The following is a 21,200-nucleotide window of genomic DNA, read 5'->3' on the forward strand; positions in this document are numbered from 1 at the left end:
ATCCAATCTTTGGCAAACTCTGTGATCCTGGTCAAGTCACTTAATTGCCATTTCAGTTTCTTCATCTGTAAAATGAGAATTATAACTGCAACTACATCCCAGGGTTATTGTGAAAATCAAATAATATAAACTTGTAAGTTGCTTACTAAGCACTGTATAAATTATTATTATTATTATTACTTTGGACAAGTCATTTCCTCTTTATGGGGACTTGGCCTTAGGAAAATAGAGTATTATACTGCATGATGTCAAAGGCCTCCAAGCTTTAATATGATATGTAAAGGTTTTGGGAGTGGGGCAGAATCCTGGACTTTAAGTTCTCATTTAGTAACTTTCCTTTGAAACTTTCACTTTGAGCTTTCTTTTTATTCCCTTTCCCCAAAGCATTTCTTTGTTAGTTATAAAGACAAGTCATAAGACTTCTTGGATATCATGTGAAGAGACATTGACCAGGACAACTAGTTAGCCTGTGTGGAATTAGCATTAATGACAAGACCTGCTATTATATATTGATGCAGGATTACATTAGTTCTGGATGATGGAACTCTCTCTGAATTGTAGACTGATATCTTCTCTACAATTTATAGTCTGAGAGAGTTAGCCAAAACAATTATTTAAAATTGGAGGCTGTCATTTGAGGACTGGGGACATCCTTCTAAGATATATTATATATATATATATATATATATATATATATATATATATATATATATATATATATATATTGGATTTTCTACCTTCCTGCAGAGGGTAACATCCTTTTCTGGACTGCACCCCTATGCACCCCTAACTGAGATTGCCCTTCATGCCATTAGTTACACATCTAGAGCTGTCCACCTATATTAAGATTCTGGAAGTCTACTTCTTCTCTAGGTATATCCCCTCTTTTTGACAGAAGTATATATGCTGGAAGCTTCCAGCTTCATGTTTATTAAACCAGATCTTCTAGCACTCCCTCACATCTCCCTGATACCTAAGACATAATCTATCAGGCAAACCTGAGAGAATATATATATATATATATTTATGTACATACATACACAAACTATATCTATGTATATCTATCTATTTATAGATAGATAGAAAGATGGGGGCACATCTTTGGTCATTCCCCAGAGGATATAAATTATTTGAGGGAAGAGATGTTATCTTTTTTATTAAAGTATAATGAGATTAGCACCCTATCTTACATAAAAAATATTTGCTGAATGACTTAGTCCTTTTATGCATCTTATATTTTCATATGCACTCAATACAGCATTCTTCAAATAATTGATACTGAATAATTCTTGATGAGCCAGGTTAAATGATTTGGTATTCTTGCCTATTTAATACTGGAGGAAAGCTATTAAATAGTTCATGCATAGCCACTGAAAGTTTTTTGGAGACCTTATATTAAATTATAGTTATTCATTAGTAAAAGTTAGAGAAAGAAAAATCAACTGGTCAACATAAAAAAAAACAAAGGAAAAATAAAACTTCCCCAATCCATTTCTTAGTCAAGGTTCAAGTCCCTGCTCAGGAAGAGCCACATTCCCAAGAAAGAGCACTAATGCTCAGCCACCTCATTTATAAGGTCAATTATGTCACTCCTGTCTGGTCTCTGATTGACCAGCCTTAACTTCATTCTGGATCTCTAGTCCTGACTTCTGGACATATCCAGACATCATGACTCTAGGCACATACTTGGCACTTTAGTCACATGACTCCCTGAAGTCCTGACTTAATGCACGTATGTGGGGAGGGGGTTACACTTTATATTAATTTCCACACACGGAAAACTCAAATTTCCTTTTCTTTCCTCCTAGGTTTCATTTTCTTAGCTTTTCCTGAAAATATGTGATTGATTTTGATTTTTTAAAAACTTAATTTTTTTAGGCATAAGTTCATTTAAGAGAAGACAGTCTTCCTCAAAATCTTATTATTAATGAACTACATCCTTGTTGTTAGCCCATGTGATAAGGTCTAAGAAGTAAAAAAAGGGAAAAAAAAACAGTTGATCCTGGTATCAGAGAAGAAACTTTTATTTTTCCTAGTTATACGGGAGCTCATCAATCTCAGTTCTATCCATGAGTATGCACTTTCCATATTTAAAGTAATCTGACATATTGCACTGAGCTGAATTATTGAAGGCTGGCTCATCCCATGCAGCTGGAAAAATTATCTATAGCTTCCCAAGGAACAGATTGAGTTCTTCCAACTACATTATAAAATTATTTTTCCTGTATCTAGGATTTAAAAAAATCATAGAACCTTAAATGGCAGATACTTTAGAAAAGAAAAATATTATTTCAATATAATTTCAAACATATTAGCAGAGAAAATGGCACCATAACAATTTACAAATGGAGTATTAAAAGCATTATCTAAAGTAGCACCAACTCCTTAGTTGGAGAGCAACTTTTCCAAAGTTGAACTAGACTCGATTATTCCTGAAATTCCTTTATGAATCTTGAAAACCAAAGTGAAATACAGACAGCCCCCAACTTAGAAGCAGGGAGTGTTCAAAGCAGTTACAAACCAATTTTTTTTTTTTGTAGCTCAGAAAGTATTTCCCATAGTAAAACATTAAAGGTTGGGACTAGAGTTGGGGAGGGTGAGGAGATGAATAAGGGCAAAGGGAAACTGAAATGAAAAAAAGGAATCAAAGTTCAGATTGGCGATCCAGTAGAACTTAGGGATGAGAAAAGGAGAAAAGACAGGAAAGTTCTTTGGTGGTAGTATTGCCCAATTCAATAAACAGACATGTGACTTTTTATTGGTAGATGAAAAAACAGAAACAGAGATTGGCTGGATTACTTATATTCCGGATAACCCAACTCTGTCCTCAATAGAGAATTAAATTTGCGAATGCTTGACTTATGAAGGCAAGAGAAATGGAAATTTATACAATGCCTACAATGTACCGGGTGTGGTGTCGAGCACTTTTTACAAATGTTATTTAATTTGATCCTCAGAACAATTTTGTGAGTTAAGTACTATAATTATCTCCATCTTACATCTGAGGAAACTGAGACAAGTCAAAATTAGGTTACTTTCTCAGGGTTATACCATTCATAAGAGTCTGAGGCTGGACTTGAAGATTGGTTTTCCTGCCTCCAGGTTCAGTTCACTAATAATTATATCATTATCTGCCTCTGACTGTAGCTAGAGTCAATAGATATGACCTGATCCATAAGCACATCCACTAGAATTTTCTTTCCCTATTCTTCTAGAAGTTTCCTCAATGCCACAGATCAGACTTATGATCCCATTCCTTCAGGTCGTATTATAGGCTTTTAACTTCATATATGGCTTCCTGAGGTCAGCATCCCCCCAGCTAGCTTGTCAATAAGGAAAGAAGGGAGAAGCAACCACTCACTGACAATTCTCACTACCTTCTTAGCCTTCTTTTTTCTTATGAATTGGCTTGAATGGACTTGAGACTTTGTAGCCACACTGCTAAGAATCATGAGAATTTATTTGTTCGGGGTAATAAATTCCCTTAGTTTTAAAACGAGGTATTAAAGTATAGCACTTAAGGCATCCTCCTCTCATCTATGTCCTTTCCCTCCTTCTCCTCACCAGAAAAAAAAAAATCTATTTCTGTACTCAGTGGGCTTATTTCCACTAAATTTAGAGATCTAAAGTCCTCATTGTTATGCTGATTTTGATTAATCAGCTTGGAAACACAATTATTTCAAAACTAAGGCATTTGATTAAAAAGCTTCATTTAAAAAGAAGGAATAAAATATATTCCCCATAAACTTGGGGCATACCTTCTCATAAATATACACTCCACCTGTGGAAATGAGTGAACTCAGCACATAAAAGTATACACATACAGGAACCATGTGTGTCCCAGGAATAATTATGGAGGGCTAAGTAATGACTCTCATGCTGAACGGTCACCGATTTCTAAAGGTGTTATCATCTTGCTCCTTGGAGAAGGAGAGCCTACTGGCATTTAATCTATTTTCAGATTTATCACAGCGTATACCTCAAACAACTATTTGACTTAGAAATTCTTTGGAATTTCCAAATTGGCCCTGATTCAATGCTCTCAGCTATACTGTTTGGGATGGAACCATGTAAAGGGGGTCTCTCTGGGCCTTCATTGAATTGTTCTAGCTTAGAAACTATTGCTAATGTAATGTCTGCTGAATGAAGCTCCTCTGATCTTCCTTTATATGGAAAGTCTATGAGAAGGATTTGGGGATTATGAGAAAACTGTAGAGTTCCTGTGAGTTTTGATGGGAGGGGATGTAAATAAATTCATCATCTGTAGAAACCCTGAAAGAATCATCATATAACTCCTGTAGCCATAAGGATGGTTGGGATGATAACATATTTCATCCTTTTCCTATGTTGTTTTAATTTCTTCACTATATCTGTTTTTAAAAATATTTTCACTCCATGTATGAAAGGCTATAAATATTCAATTTTATCAATATTCAATTTAACTATCAATTTTAAATATAAATGTCATTTAAAATTACTAAATGTTCATGGATCAATTTTGGTTTGGGGTGATAATGGAAAACAGGTCAGTGCTTATTGTGACAAGGTGTATGATAATGCCCCTGTTTAAATAAAATTTATTTACTTCTTTAAGATATTTTGGGGTTCTCTACTTGAAGTACAAGGATTTGTCATTTCTTAGTTCATGAAGGATAGAGAGATACACCATGCAAAATTCTAACCTCTAAAGTTCATCTTTTTCAGGATTAGACAGTTGTTAAAAGTTTATGACCCAAAGTGATGTATTTCCCAGTTTCTTCCATTTCCTTTTATAATCAGCCACAATGAATAAGCCCAGAGACCCTTTGGACTACCTTTCTGAAATTTCTCCTGCCCATTACTTGGTTCTCCATCACTATCATGACCTTTTGTGTAAATAACTCAACATGACTCAGTCATTTGCTGAGTACCCCTGACAACTTTTTATTTGTTGAGTGGATTTTACTCATGGAGGAAGGAGCTTTTCATTCTATTCTATTTCTAACTCATAGTAGTTTTATAGAGCCTGTCAAGAATTCTGGTTGCATTCAAGAAATACTAGCGATTTGTACATAAAGTCATGGCAGCTAGGTGGCATCATAGTGCATAGAATGCCAGCCTGGAAGACTTGAATATAAATCCAGCCTTGAACATTTACTAACTGTGTGACTCTGGCCAAGTCACTTAAGCCTGTTTACCTCAGTTTCCTCATCTGTAAAGTGAAGCAAATGGTAAATCATTCTACTCTCCTTGTCAAGAAAACCCCAAAGAGTTGGATACAACTACAGCAACTGGATAGGAAAATCAACACATGATAATTGGCTTTTTTAAAATGCTCTTTGAAACAGTATGCTAGAGAGTTTTGTGCCATAATTATTCACTTCTTATATTTAAAGAAACTGAAGCAAACAGAAACTAATTGACATATTCAAGGTCACATAACTAGTAAGTGGGATGCAAAGATAGGAATGGATTTTTTGAGGAAATCTCCACAATGATGAGTACACAGATATATCTTTAGTCTTCGAGGTATTTCCTTAAAGACCTTTACAAAACAATTTTCAATTTTGTGAGTAGATAATATGCAATAATATATATTTTAGGATGCAGATGACAAAACTCTTTTTTTTTACTTTTTAAATATTATTTTATTTGGTTATTTACAAACATTATTCATTAGAAACAATGATCATTATCTTTTCCTCCCCCACCCCCTCCCACCACTTCTCCCATAGCCGGCGCACAATTGCAATGGGTTTCACATGTGTTCGTCGTTCGAACCCATTTCCATGTTGTTGGTATTTGCACTAGAATGTTCATTTAGAGTCTCTCCTCAGTCATTTCCTCTCAGCCCCTGTAATCAAGCAGTTGCTTTTCTTCGGTGTTTTTACTCCCACAGTTTATCCTCTGCTTGTGGATAGTGTTTTTTAGATCCCTGCAGATTGTTCAGAGACATTGCATTGTCCCTAGTGGAGAAGTCCATTACCTTCTATTGTACCACAGTGTGTCAGTCTCTGTGTACAATGTTTTCCTGGTTCTGCTCCTTTCACTCTGCATCACTTCCTGGAGGTTGTTCCAGACTCCATATGGAATTCCTCCACTTTATTATTCCTTTTAGCATAATAGTATTCCATCAACAACATATACCACAATTTGTTCAGCCATTCCCCAATTGAAGGGCATCCCCTCATTTTCCAATTTTTGGACACTACAAAGAGCACAGCTGTGAATATTCTTGTACAAGTCTTTTTCCTCATTATCTCTTTGGGATACAAACCCAGCAGTGCTATGGCTGGATCAAAGGGCAGACAGTATTTTATCGCCCTTTGGGCATAGTTCCAAATTGCCCTCCAGAATGGTTGGATCAACTCACAACTCCACCAGCAATGAATTAGTGTCCCTACTTTGTCGCATCCCCTCCAGCATTCATTACTTTCCATAGCTGTCATGTTAGCCAATCTGCTAGGTGTGAGGTGATACCTCAGAGTTGTTTTGATTTGCATCTCTCTGATTATAAGAGACGTAGAGCACTTTTTCATGTGCTTATTAATAGTTTTATTTTCTTTGGCTGAGAACTGCCTGTTCATGTCCCTTGCCCATTTATCAATTGGAGAATGGCTTGATTTTTTGTATAATTGATTTAGCTCTTTGTAAATTTGAGTAATTAAACCTTTGTCAGAGGTTTTTATGAAGATTGCTTCCCAATTCATTTTTATTCTGCTTTTATTCTGATTTTAGTTATATTGGTTTTGTTTGTACAAAAGCTTTTTAATTTGATGTAGTCGAAATTATTTATTTTACATTTTGTGACCCTTTCTATGTCTTGCTTGGTTTTAAAGTTTTTCCTTTCCCAAAGGTCTGACATGCATACTATTCTGTGTTTACCTAATTTACTTATAGTTTCCTTCTTTATGTTCATGTCAGTCACTCATTTTGAATTTATCTTGATGTAGGGTGTGAGGTGTTGATCTAATCCTAATCTCTCCACACTGTCTTCCAGTTTTCCCAGCAGTTTTTATCGAATAGTGGATTTTTTATCCAAATCTGGGATCTTTGGGTTTATCATATATTGTATTGCTGAGGTCACTTGCCCTAAGTCTATTCCACTGATCCTCCTTTAGGTCTCTTAGCCAGTAACAAATTGTTTTGATGACTGCTGCTTTATAATATAGTTTGAGATCTGGGACTGCAAGACCCCCTTCCTTTGTATTTTTTTTTTCATTATTTCCCTGGATATCCTTGATCCTTTGTTATTCCAAATGAACTTTGTTATGTTTTTTTCTAAATCAGCAAAGACATTTTTTGGAAGTTCCATGGGTATGGCACTAAATAGATAGATAAGTTTGGGTAGGATGGTCATTTTTATTATATTGGCTCATCCTACCCATGAGCAGTTAATGTTTTTCCAATTGCTCAAGTCTAGTTTTAGTTGTGTGGAGAGAGTTTTGTAGTTGTATTCATATAGTTCCTGTGTTTGTCTCGGGAGATAGATTCCTAGGTATTTTATTTAGCTAAGGTGATTTGAATGGGATTTCTCTTTGTAGTTTTTGTTGCTGAACTCTGTTGGAGATGAATAGAAATGCTGATGACTTATGCGGGTTTATTTTGTATCCTGCAACTTTGCTAAAGTTGTTGAATATTTCAATTAGCTTTTTGGTTGAATCTCTAGGATTCTTTAAGTAGACTATCATGTGATCTGCAAAGAGCGATAGCTTAGTCTCTTCCTTGCCTATTTTGATGCCTTCAATTTCTTTTTCTTCTCTAATTGCTACTGCTAGTGTTTCTAGTACAATGTCAAATAGTAGAGGTGATAATGGGCATCCTTGTTTCACTCCTGATCTTATTGGGAATGCATTTAGTTTATCCACATTGCGGATGATATTGGCTGATGGTTTTAGATATATACTGTTTATTATTTTTAGGAAAGACCCTCCTATTCCTATGCTTTCTAGTGTTTTCAATAGGAATGGATGTTGTATTTTATCAAAGGCTTTTTCTGCGTCTATTGAAATAATCATGTGATTTTTGTTGGTTTGCTTGTTGATATGGTCAATTATGTGGATGGTTTTCCTAATATTGAACCAGGCCTGCATCCCTGGTATAAATCCTACTTGATCATGGTGGATGACCCTTCTGATCACTTGCTGGAGTCTTTTAGCTAGTATCCTATTTAAGATTTTTGCATCTATATTCATTAGGGAGATTGGTCTATAATTTTCTTTGTTTTTGATTTGCCTGGTTTTGGAATCAGTACCATGTTTGTGTCATAAAGTTTGGTAGAATTCCCTCTTTGCTTATTATGTCAAATAGTTTGTATAGTATTGGGATTAACTGTTCTCTGAATGTTTGATAGAATTCACTTATGAATCCGTAGGGCCCTGGGGATTTTTCCTTAGGGAGTTCTTTGATGGCCTGTTGGATTTCATTTTCTGATATGGGATTATTTAAGAATTCTATTTCTTCTTCTGTTAGTCTAGGCAGTTTGTATTTTTGTATATATTCATCCATATTGCCTAGATTGCTGTATTTATTGCCATATAATTGGGCAAAGTAATTTTTAATGATTGCCTTGATTTCCTCTTCATTGGAGGTGATGACCCCCTTTTCATCTTTGATGCTATTAATTTGCTTTTCTTCCTTCCTTTTTTAATTAGATTGACCAGTACTTTGTCTATTTTGTTTGTTTTTTCAAAGTACCAGCTTCTTGTCTTATTTATTAAATCAATAGTTCTATCACTTTCGATTTTATTAATTTCTCCCTTAATTTTTAGGATTTCTAGTTTGGTTTTCTGCTGGGGGTTTTTAATTTGATCGCTTTTGAGTTTTTTTATTTGCATTTCCAATTGATTGATTTCTGCTCTCCCTAGTTTGTTAATATATGCCCTCAGGGATATGAATTTACCTCTGATTATTGCTTTGGCTGCATCCCAAAAGGTTTGAAAGGATGTCTCACCATTGTCATTTATCTTGATGAAATTATTAATTGTTTCTGTGATTTCTTCTCTAACTAAATGATTCATATTGTTTAATTTCCAATTAATTTTTGATTTGGTTTTCCAGGTACCATTACTGATCATTATTTTTATTGCCTTGTGGTCTGAAAAGGCTGCATTTATTATTTCTGCTTTTCTGCATTTGTATGCCATGTTTCTGTGACCTAGTGTATGGTCAATCTTTGTGAATGTGCCATGTGGTACTGAGAAGAAGGTGTATTCCTTTTTGTCCCTATTTATTTTTCTCCATATGTCTATTAACTCTAATTTTTCTAAGATTTCATTCACTTCTCTTACCTCTTTCTTATTTTTTTTATTTTAATTATCTAAATTTGATAATGGTTGGTTCAAATCTCCCACTAATATTATTTTACTGTCTATTTCTTCCTTCAATTCTCCTAGTTTCTCCATTAGAAATTTGGGTGCTATATTATTTGGTGCATACATGTTGATAGTGATATTTCCTCATTGCCTAAAGTCCTTTTAACAAAATATAATTACCTTTCCTATCCCTTTTAATCAGGTCTATTTTTGCTTTGGCTTTATCAGATATCATGATTGCAACTCCTGCCTTCTTTCTATCAGTTGAGGTCCAGAAGGTCTTACTCCGTCCTTTAATTCTGACCTTGTGGGTGTCTACCCACCTCATGTGTGTTTCTTGAAGACAATATATGGTAGGGTTTTGGATTCTAACCCATTCTGCGATTCGTATACGTTTTATGGGTGAATTCATCCCATTCACATTCAAAGTTATGATTGTGACTTGTGAATTCTCTGGCATTTTGATATCCTTCCCTAATTCTAACCTTTCTTCTTTAGTTCTAACCTTTTAATCCAGTGATTTACTTTAAATTAGTCTCCCTTGTCCCCTCCCTTGATATGTTTCCCTTTCTACCCGCTCCCTTTTTTCCCTCCCCCTTCCCCCTCTCCTTCCCTCCCCTTTTGGTTTCTATCCCCCCCTTGGTTTTCCCTTCTCCCTACCCTTGTTGGGTAAGATAGAATTCAAGGTCCCAATAGATCTGGATGTTTTTCCCTCTCAGAGTTGATTTCCCTGTGTTAGATCTAAAATAGTTTTGAGTGTTAATTAGTTGTAGTTAAGAGAGTGGGAGCCATAAACTGTGATAATTAAAATGTTTGGGAGAAAGGGAAATATATATATCAATTATGACCGCTGAAATATGTTTTCTACTGTGTCTTGGTTTTATATAAATATAAGATGGTCGCCAGGGAATATATTCCCAATTTATGAATATGCCCAAGCCAAATGGGTTTTATAGAGAAATTTAATTTATAATACATTGATTAATCAATAGAAAAAGAGAGAAAATAAGAAAGGAATTAGAATGAATAAATCAGTCAGTTGGTTTTATCACTCACCCAAGATCTCTCTAGGTAAGGCTTCTCATGCCAACCTCAGGCTCTACCTTAAAAAGAGCCTCCTTTCAAGAAATGTTTCCAGAGAATTCTCCTCCTTCAGAGCCAGCCTTCTCTCCTGGTCCTCCCACAGAGCAACCTCCTTAGTCCTCCTTCAGAGCCACCTCGCTCAGAGCAAAACCTCCCCCTCTCTCCTCAGACCCTGCTATCTTTAAGGAAACCATCTAAGTCCCCTCCCCTCAGTTCTCACATCTACCAATCACTGTCGATGTCTCCCCTGTGCCAATGGTGGCTCTAGCTTAACCCAGGACCTACCAGAGGTCTGTCTCCTTTGCATATGTCTGTTGTAGGTCATATTCTCAAATAATTATATCTTGATCTATGCTACAGCCCTTCCTAAATCCTGTTAGAGTGAGTAGGGTGGAGATTGTAAGTTCCAAGACCTGGTTCTGTCATTCCAAGTATCTCTATTGTATCAATTCTAAAATCAATCATGACTCAAAGAACTTCCTGTTCTATGCTTAAGCATAAGTCAAAGCCCTTTCCATTGTTTGGCAAAAGGTTTCTGTCCTAAAGTAGTCTTAAGTAGGGAGGAGAAGGATCCTCCCATGCCAAGGGGTTTCACATTCCAATAGAGTTCTTACTATCAGTAGGAAATTTTTTCCAAGTATGAAATTTCCCAATGGTGAAATTTCCAACATTCATAAGTCTAAGAAATTTTAAGGTTTACACCTGAGAGTAAGGTTTAAGTAAGAACTCTCTTTCTCTCCTTCTTAAAGGAATTTTCTTCCCCTCCCATTCCCTAGTGAATCTTTGTGTGAGAAAGATTATTCTATTTGATTTTTCTTTTCCCCCTATTTACACATTACATTTTCCATATATTAATATATATAGATTGATATAAATGTAGTCCTTATAGAAGAGAGTTTGAATAAATGAAAAGATAATTTCTCCTTTTCCCTTTCCATCATACTTACCTTTTCAGGTATTCCATGCTCTTTGTTTTTCATCTCGAACTTTCCACAGAGCTCTGGTCTTTTCTTTGCAAAAAGTTGGAAATCTTCTATTTTGTTGAATGCCCATACTTTCCCTTGGAAGTATATAATCAGTTTTGCTGGATAGCTGATTCTTGGTTGAAGACCAAGCTCTCTTGCCTTTCTGAAAATCATGTTCCATGCCTTACGATCATTCAAAGTGGAACTTGCAAGGTATTGTGTGACCCTGGTTGGCATTCCTTTATATCTAAATTGTCTTTTTCTGGCTTCTTGTAGGATTTTTTCTTTTGCTTGAAAGCTTTGGAATTTGGCAATTACATTCCTGGGAGTTTTCTTTTGGGGATTTAGTGTAGAGGGTGTTCTGTGAGCTCTGTGAGTGGCTGTATTTCCCCCTTGTTCTAGAATTTCTGGGCAATTTTCTTTGATTATATCTTGTATTATGATGTCAAGTTTGCTGTTTATTTCTGGATTTTCTGGAAGTCCAATTATTCTTAAATTATCTCTTCTTCCTCTGTTTTCCAAGACTGTCACCTTGTCAGTGAGATATTTTATGTTCTCTTCTAATTTCTTGATCTTTTGGCTTTGCTTTATTGATTCTTGCTCTTTTACCTGCTCGTTGTCTCCCAGTTGCCTAATTCTGACCTTTAAAGCCTGGTTTTCTTTTTCAGTTTGGTCAAACAGGTTTTGTAGTTGCGTGAAATTCTTTTGCATTAATTCCCACTTTTCCTGCCAGATGGCTTCCATCTTTTTGATCATTTTCAATTCAAATTCTTCAAAAGTTTGTGGAGAATTTCCATTTCCTTTGGAAGGTTTTGGAGCATTTGCTTGTGTTTCCTCTTCTATCTCCTCTGTATTTTGTATTTTTGCTCCATAAAATGTGTCCAAAGTTGCCCCCTTCTTGTTTTTCTTGTTGTTTTGAGGCTTTTTCACTTCTGTGCTGTTTGCCATCTCTATCTGAGTGAGGGAGGCTGACTCTTCTGTTATCTGTCTGGTGTTCAGTGGCTTTAGCCCCAGGCAAATTGTCTGTCTTCCCCAGGAAGCTTGGAATTGCTGGTGTTTTGGTGTTTCAGTGTTACTACCCTCCTCAGTTCCCTCCTGATGCTTCTCTGTTGCCTTACTTCTATGCTCTGCACCTGGCTTGACACTCTCAGATGTATTTCAATGCCTTTGCTGGCCAGAGGAGCCTGCACTCTGAGGAGGAGGGGCTGTGGCTTCCAGGAGCTCCAAGGGCTGATGATAGGATTAACCTCAGACTGAGTATGCCCTGAGGCAGGGACCTTCGGTGAGACTCAGATGGAAGAATCTGGTCAGGGGGCTACAGGCTCCCCCCATCTCTCTCTGTTTCCCTGCTGTATGGGTGCCCCTGTGACTGGGTCAGGTTGTTTTCAGGGTGCGGCCTTCAGAATAGCCAGCTCCTGAGGCCCTTTTGCCTGCCCTGAGGTTCCTGCTGCTGCCTCGGATTCAGTGCTCTGGGTTGGGGGGAATGGGTACTGGGACCTTCCTTTTGCCTACCCCTTAGATCCGAGTGATCTCGGGTTCTGACTTTTGGGGGGCCTTACCTTTTGATCCAGGTCCAGGAGGAGTGTTCCCGGGGTATTTCTGTTGTTTGTTTTGAATTCTGGTGCCCTAGGAGCATTCAGTTTGAGATCGGTAAGGAAGGGTTTCTGGAGCTCTGAACTTTAGCTTTCTCTAAGCTGCCATCTTGACTGGAAGTCTCTGGTTCATTTTTTATGACAAAACTCTTAAGTGATCTTTATCCCCCTTCCAGCTTCCTTGTGATTTTCAGTGACCGAGTAAAACCAAAAAAATTTTGAGAAACACAAAAACTTATTTTTTAAGACTCTTATCTTCAGATTATGCAACTTTGAAATCATTTGTAACTCAAACTGAGTGGTTTGTAGAAATTCTGAAGAAATTTCATAACTACAAGGGAGGATCTGCCTGTTCTAATGACTGTAAAAACCTCTACAGAAACATCCTCCCCTGATCAATATATTTTTAGAATTTTTTTGGTTTCCAAGAAATATTTCATAGCTTCAGGGGATGGAAGGAGTGAGGTGAGGAAAAAGCTAAGAAGACAACAGGAAATGCAAGGGAAGCTATCCAAAACCCTAACGCCAAGAATTCTTAAACCCACAAGTATGAGATAAATGTCAATTTTTAGAGAAAAGTCATTTAATAAAATTACATATAAACATCCACAAATGTATGTATATGTGTTTATGTATACACATGTGCTTATGTATATTTACATTAATATATGTGTGTATATATTCACATATTCAAAATGTACATATATGTGTATATATATGCGTATATATATATATATATATATAAAGAATATAGAGAGTGAAATAAGTTCTTAACAAATAGTATAGGGGCAGCTATGTGGCACAATGACTAAATCACTGGACTAGGGACAGGAAGACCTGAGTTCAAATTTGGCCTCAGGCCCTACTAGTTTTGTGATCCTAGAGAAGTCAGTCACCCACCCCTGTTTGCCTCTGTTTCCTCAGCTGTAAATTGAGCTGAAGAAGGAAATGGCAAACCACTACAGTATTTTTTCCAAGAAAACTCTAATGGGGTCACAAAGAGTCAGATATGACTGAAAACAATAACAACATGCATACATATGTCTGAGTGTATGTTCCACCCCTACTCCCCTGGAGAACATGAATTGAGAAAAATATATTTTAGACCTGATGTTTGTAAGACAAGAAATAGTATGTCAAAGTCAGGAAAGAGGAGGCTTGAACAAATTCAGGTGACAATTGGATTTTGGAGGAACTTGAGTGAGACTGAATGATTTGAATATTTTCTAGGAACAATAGGGAGCTACTAAAAATGTCTGAGCAGGGAAGATGTGTCCAGATGATGAATCAGAGTGGAACTGCCAGAAGCAGAGAAAACAACTAGCAAATCATCACAGTGATCCAGAGGAGAAATGATGGGAGTTTGAACTATAATAATAGGACTCAAACAACACTTTTTCCTGGATTTCTCCATTTCACTCAATCTTCTTTTGTAGCATGTTTTTGGTGGACTTGCCTTTCCCTCTTCTTGATTGCTTTCTGCACACTTCTAAACTCTTTAATAGTATGGTCTTTATCATGCCCATTCTATGCCATTAATGCCTAAGAGACAGTATGATTTAGTAGATAGACATCTAATTTCACATTCAAGAACTGAATTCAGATCTCCCCCCCTCCCCCGACACATCCCTTATGCACCCAGTGGTCCTGGAATCTGTCAAAACCTATAAATTGTAGAATAATTGCTAATCTCTAAAGAGAGAAAGAGTTTCTTCACTGTGAATTTCCTACAGCAATAAAATCACAAACCAGAACCCTCCTATGCCACCAAAATAAGAAAAAAGTCCCTAATACCTACTACAGTATTCTGGACCTATTTGTTACATGTCCTAGCATTCTCTTCACTTTGTTCTTTATCTCCTAAATAGCCTAGTGGGAACCAAACATCTTTTCTCCAACAAAAAAAAAAAGGTAAAAGTTGGTGAACCTAGTTTGTCTGATTAGCATCAACTGATGAAAAAATAAGGTAATTTACAGTTACAACAGGGCCAAATCCCCATGCTTCTTCATTATTTAATAATTCCCTTTTCATATAATATTTTGGATAAATAGTAATAAGGTACTTCACAAATGGCCATTAGTTGATAGTATAGATTATCTTCTCACTCAAGACAAATTAGAGCAGTCAGTCACTATTCACTATAATTCCTCTATGAGCAACACACTGGTGTGGATGGAACTAAGTTATTGAAGAAGATACAGGTGTTTTGAAACACCCTTGTTTTATGTCCAGAACCATCTTCTAGTTGTTCTTGAGGCATAAAATGAACTTCTTCACTTGGTATGTGTCTACGAGATAACCACCACTGAGTTTGAAAGTGCAGTAAAAGATGGACTTGTTACTAATTACATTGATTGCAATACTAGCTCAGTTGTATACTCAAGTCAGTGGATTTCAGCTCTATTAAGAAAATAAATGGTTTTATGGTCTTTCTCTCCTTTCATCACCATGAATATAGCTTGATTGGCCATGCTGCAGATTGGAAGGTATATCTCACTTTCAAGAACACATAAAGGAAAGGGCTAACTAACTTTCAGATCACACTAAATCAAAGTTTAACATGGTTCACAACACAGTGTTTTCAGTTCTATCAGACACCAGAATCAATCATTCTCTGCACACAGAAAGGAAAACCATTCCTTATCTTTATAAATATGTTTGATTTTGCTGCTATAACTTCAAGGCACTGAAAAGAAGATTCCACTAACATGTCCAATATAGAAATAGTTTAAAACTCTTAGTATTGTCGTGACACTAAATTATTATTTATAGTAACAATAGACACATGCATTTAAAGGAGAAATGGAAAATAGTAAATCATTTTCAATCCACTAAGAAAGATTTGTCAAAAGCCTATTATGTGCCTACCATTGTAATTCAGCCACTACCCTCAAAGAATCTGTAAATCATATTGCATAGACAAAATTTACATATTAAAATCAATTAGAGAATAAGGCAATATATAACAGAATGCTACATTGTGTTATATACCATCCATGTGAGCAGGGGCTATATAAATCTTTTTTTTTCCTGGTGTAATAGTTTGATAGGAATACCTGACTCTTCCTTCCTCTGGATCCTATAGGTCTTAACTGGAGTCTATGAATTGATTTAGAGGGATCCAGGAAGTTATATGAAGAAAAATACATTTTTATTTTCACTAACTTCTAACTGAAATTTAACATTTCCCTCAATTATTTAAAGACATTCTTTTGAGAAGTCTGGCTTCATTAGACTGCCAAAGATGTCTATGACACAGAAAAGGTTAAGAACTCCTGCCCTCAATGTTTTAGGAAACATGACTCCATCCATATGCCCCAGGAGGAATTGCTTTGAACTGAGAGACAATTAGGGAGAGATTAGGATATTTTAAACTCTAGACTTTTGGGAGATGTTGACTTGGGCACAAAGTACTGTCTAGCTACTGGTAGAGTAAGAACTAGATATGATGTTAAACAGACAACACAAAATAGGAAAATAGGAGTGTTTTTAAGGTTGTTGTTTTTTTAAATCAATGAAAGTATCCCTATACCCCTTCCCCCAAATCCTCCAACCAACTGAAAAAGAAAAAAAATCCCTAATATAAATGCAAATTATGAAGCAAAACAAATGTCTGTTTTAGGCATGTATGTCTTATTTTTTTTTTAAGTATGTCTCAGTCTTCCCTGAGTCAATCACTTCCGTTTGAGGAAGTAGGGAACCTTTTTAATCATGAATCCTCTGGAAGACCCATTTGGCTTTACCATGTTGTTGTCATTGGATAAACTGTTGTTTCATTTCATTTTGTTCCACATCATTTCATATGAGTATAAGATGTGAGTGGTATGTTATTGTTGTTTTGCCATGTAGGTAATGTGTATACACAAAGAACTGTCTAGTTGTGGTTCATAGAAAGGCAAGAATAGATATCTCTATGGTCTCCTTCCCCAACCCTTCTACAAGGGAGACTTTGATTCATATGAGGAAGAGAAGAAAGAGGTTAACAGAGGCTTGCCATTGGGGGGAGGGGGGTGTGAGAGAGAGAGAGAGAGAGAGAGAGAGAGAGAGAGAGAGAGAAAGAGAGAGAGAAAGAGAGAAAGAGAGAGAGAGAGAGAGAGAGAGAGAGAGAGAGAGAGAGAGAGAGAGAGAGAGAGAGAGAGAGAGAGAGAGAAAGGATATGATACTATGATACTAGAATAATATCTGCATGCTCCCTTAAATGTCATTAGTCCAGGGAAAGTAACTTTGAAGTTCAAGCTGTACTTTTAATAACTATCTCTTATTGGGGAAGGGATGCCCCAAGCTATTCATCCAAGGAATGATTATGATACCATCAGATGCCAGTTCTGCTATGAACACATATAGTAAAAGACATATAAATCCATTTATCCAAACAAACTGCAAACATTAATGAGATAAAGTATACATACGGGGCTATTTAAAAAAATCTGTCACCTAAATTATATCTTTTTAAAAGTACCTTTGGTGTATGACATTTGCAGCCTTAAGTTAACAAACTTTGATCATTTCTTAAACAAAACAAATATTTCCTGTTATATCATTAGATACATTCTTCACATTTTAAACAAAAAGGAAAATTTCTATTCTTTCTCTGAACTAAGACTTTACCTTGTTCACCCACTGAGTAAAAATAATTATTGTGAATTGTTCAGGTAGCCTGTGATTAGCTAAAATCTGATTAAGGACTTCCCTACAACATGAGCTTACATGGCTTCCAGTTTTGAACTCCACACTGGCTGACTCCAGATTTTGTAAATCCATCACCATTTCTGGGAACACCTTCCTCATAACCACAGGTAACCAGGTAGCATAGTAGATAGAGGATTGGCCTTAGATTCATAAGGATCTGAATTCTTCTTCAGAGGCCACCCTGGGCAAATCACTTAAGCTCTGCCTGCCTCTGTTTTATTATCTATAAAATGGGAATAATAATAGAATCTAATTCAGTGTTGTTTTAAGAATCTTAAAGATCAAATAAATTTGCAAATTTCTTTGCAAAATGCTATATTAATTCTAGCCATTATAACTTGAATGTCTATGTTTGTCATGTAAAAACCGAAATGTGTTAAGAATGGTCTAAGTCTGGTTCTTGATCAGTAAATTGTCAATTGGGAAATTTTATAGTTTTTTTAAGGAATTCATATATATATATATATATATATATATATGATAGAGAGATAGATAGATAGATATAGATATAGATATAGATATAGATACAATGTGCACCCATAAATGTATATTCCTTTCTTTGGGTCAATGGGGAAAAATTTAGATTTGGAAGGTGTCTTAGAGTTCATTTAGTCAAATTCCCTCATCTTAGGTGATTGCCAACTATGTCTTATACCTAGGCAGAGAACGTGTTTAAGAATGATTTCAGGGGTGATAGAATAGACCACTGAGTTCTCACATAAATTCTCCACTTTGGTTAATGTTAGAATTCCACCAGAGGTGCTTCATTCCTTTAGTTCCAGGCTTTGATAGCGGGTACAATTCAGCTATTTCTAGGATCATTGGTTTAAGCATATAGGATAATTCATATCTTTTCAAGTTTGGGTACAAAGAAAAGGAGAAAAATCCTGAAGGCTCTGAATACTTACAGATAATGAGGAAAGGGTACAACTGAGGGCTAAGCAGGATACAGAGAGTGGCGGTTGGAACAGAAATAGAAACGGTGTTGCCTGACAGCTTTGCTTAAGGCTGGGCCTAAGAAAAGCAATATTTTTTAAGATTCAATCTGGACATAAAGCTTTGCTATGACACAGACAAGAATGAGAAATATCACACACACACACACACACATATATATATAACATAGGATAGAAAAAAATTCATGGGGAAAGGAATTTTTTTTCTTAAAAAATGTCTTATTTTGTTGTGATCCAAAAAATTTATATTAGAAATTATTTTCCTAGAAATTAAAATGTTGAAGCTGTTGGAGGAAGAAAGGGAAATACAAATGAAAAACTATATTGACTCACTTTTCAGATTGTTGCTGTTTTTATTCATTGTACTTTTTTAAAAAATCCATCAAATATTAAACTAAGTTCTTGCATACATCTAGAGTATTCAAGAAGTCACTTTTTTTTCAAAATTCATTTTAGGACAAATTGTCTAAGATCACATAAATTTTAAAACCTCTCTCTGCTGTAACAAACAAATGATTTCTCAAAGCAGGCACTCAGAAATTCCTTGAAGCCAACAGATTTTTATAGAGGATTATCTAGCAAAAATAGAATTTAAAAGTTGTTTTTTTCTTGTGTGCCTGTGAGCAATCACTCTTTAAAAACTTTCCAAGATTTAAGTGGTAAGGAAACATTTACTATTGGAAAAATCATGCTTTTTCAACAGTTAAGAACAGGAATAAATGTTTTTAGAGTCTGTATTTTAAAGAGTCTTGGCAAAATTCTATAGATATGCTCAGATGATTTAATGTTAGGTGATCTAGTTGAAGGGCTCTTTTCCTCCTTTTATTTAAAATGTTTATGGTTATTCTTAAAATTCATTATGAACCCAAAGAAATTTCTTTTTTAAGTTATCACTTATAGGGTGTTGGTATATCTTTAATTATACTAAACTGTGCATATCCTTTCACCCAATAATGCCACTACTAGTTTTATATCTCAGAATGACTAAAGGGTAAATGAATACAAAGAATATGCTTTAGCCCACTGGTTCCTTCGACATTTCAGAACATTTCCTGCTCTGTCTAATGTTAAAACATTTGAGCCTTGTGGACGCACCATGGCCCACACAGAAGTATCCACAGGAGAGACTGATATGTAGATGTACAAAGGTAATCTAGATATTCTCTCAAAAATTTTATCCTAGCCACCTGAACCATGAATCTTTTAATTCTGATATATTCTCATGAGCATCTTAAACAGTTGATCCAATTATTCCATAAGTTATTGTATTATTAATTTGGTTTAAGTAACTTTAGCATATCATATAATGTTATTGGCAAAGGAAATTTAACCAGGCCACAAATCAAATAAGATTCATTATTAGGATATAATATTATAAGGCTATTAAAAGTAAAATGTAGCCACCTCTCTCCTATTTATAACACAGCCTCTTTTCCAGGGAGGAGTCTCTCCTCATCAGGATCTAGATTTCACATTGATATTTTACAGACTCCAACTCTAAAATTCTGTTTGGTCAATGAAGGTGTCCTTTCAGTTGCAGACAGGTTAGAAAAAGTCTGCACAAGACAGGTCATCCTTCCATCAGGGAACCACTGACCACAGACTTGACTGAGTTCCAAGAACTCAATCAGCTGTGGCCTGCTGGCTTTTTCTTCCCTTTTTAAAGGGGTGTGCTGAATCATTTCAGTTAATATCTTTCTTTTGCTTTACTATGGTCCATGATCCTTTTCAAGCTTCTCAAAAGTTCTTTGATATGGATTCCCTGCCCTCCCCAATGGTTCTTCAGCTAACAGGAGGCTACAGCCCTCTGAAGTGGAACACCAAGATCATCTGGGTTTGAGGGGTGTTTACTCTTTTCTGGGGGCCTTTTTTGCTTGGGGGAAAATGGGAACTTACTTAGGCAGAGCTTCCTCAGTTCCAGTGGGCTTGCTCCATACAAATGTGATGATCTGGTCTAGTAATGGAGATGAGTGACACTGTGTGTTCAGTCTCATGTGCTTAGGCATCACACAGTGCTCTGCCATAGCACCGGAGGTCCATTTGTTATATAGGCTGGTGATTACATACTTCTTTGGCACACAATCAGTTTTCTACATATATGTTTCCGTGCAACTTAACAACAAGATGCATAGCCTAAGGAGATAGTCAATGAAACATTGTTGTTATAGATGAATGACATAAACAGGGTGATCTAGCGGTTAGTCTTTCTTGACCCAGGTAGAATCACTGTTACTTTTGTTCAGCTTTCACAATCAATCATAATTACTTAGGAGATGGGTAGCAAAACATTTCATAGCTAGGTACCAGGTAAGAGGGCAATTTAATGACAGACCAGATTTAGGGTTTTCCTCAATTTACATGTTCTACTTTTAATGTGTTACTTTAAAGCACCTGACAATGTTGCCTGGTTTCTGTCCATCAACAAATTTACTGAAGTGTGATAACTCTAAGGAAAGATTTATATAATGCTCAAGCATTTGGCCAACGTTTATTGAGGGGTCTTGAAGTGTATCTCTGCTTGAGTGAGAGAAAGGAGGGGTAATGCAAATAATCTTTGGGTTTTAATTCTGTAAATGCAATCTTTTGGGGGTAATAACCTAGGGTGATTAAAGTGTGATATA

The sequence above is a fragment of the Monodelphis domestica genome, chromosome 6 (assembly GCF_027887165.1).
Source record: "Monodelphis domestica isolate mMonDom1 chromosome 6, mMonDom1.pri, whole genome shotgun sequence".
NCBI classification, from domain to species: Eukaryota; Metazoa; Chordata; class Mammalia; order Didelphimorphia; family Didelphidae; genus Monodelphis; species Monodelphis domestica.